This window comes from Bactrocera latifrons, unplaced genomic scaffold, assembly GCF_001853355.1.
Source record: "Bactrocera latifrons isolate USDA-ARS-PBARC rearing strain unplaced genomic scaffold, ASM185335v1 scaffold_586, whole genome shotgun sequence".
Lineage (NCBI taxonomy): Eukaryota > Metazoa > Arthropoda > Insecta > Diptera > Tephritidae > Bactrocera > Bactrocera latifrons.
Genome location: NW_017537252.1, coordinates 6,690 through 6,982, shown reverse-complemented (window position 1 = coordinate 6,982; position 293 = coordinate 6,690).

Below are 293 nucleotides of genomic sequence, written 5' to 3'. Positions count from 1 at the left end.
TTGCATGCAGGGGCGCAGTTATAAGAGCCTTCGATCTTATTTCCTGGTCTATGATCTTTTCCATGATTTTTAGCAAGAAGGAGGTTAGACTGATCGGTCTAAAGGATTTAGCCAGCGAATAGTCTTGCCTTTCCACCTTCGGGATAAAGATCACCTTAGCTATCCTCCAGGGTTCAGGCATCTACGCCAGCGCCATATTTTCTCTCATCACATGTACAAGGTGTGGCAGTAGAGTCTGCTCACCTTGTTGTAGAAGTGCCGGGAAGATGCCGTCCGCTCCCGGGGACTTGAAT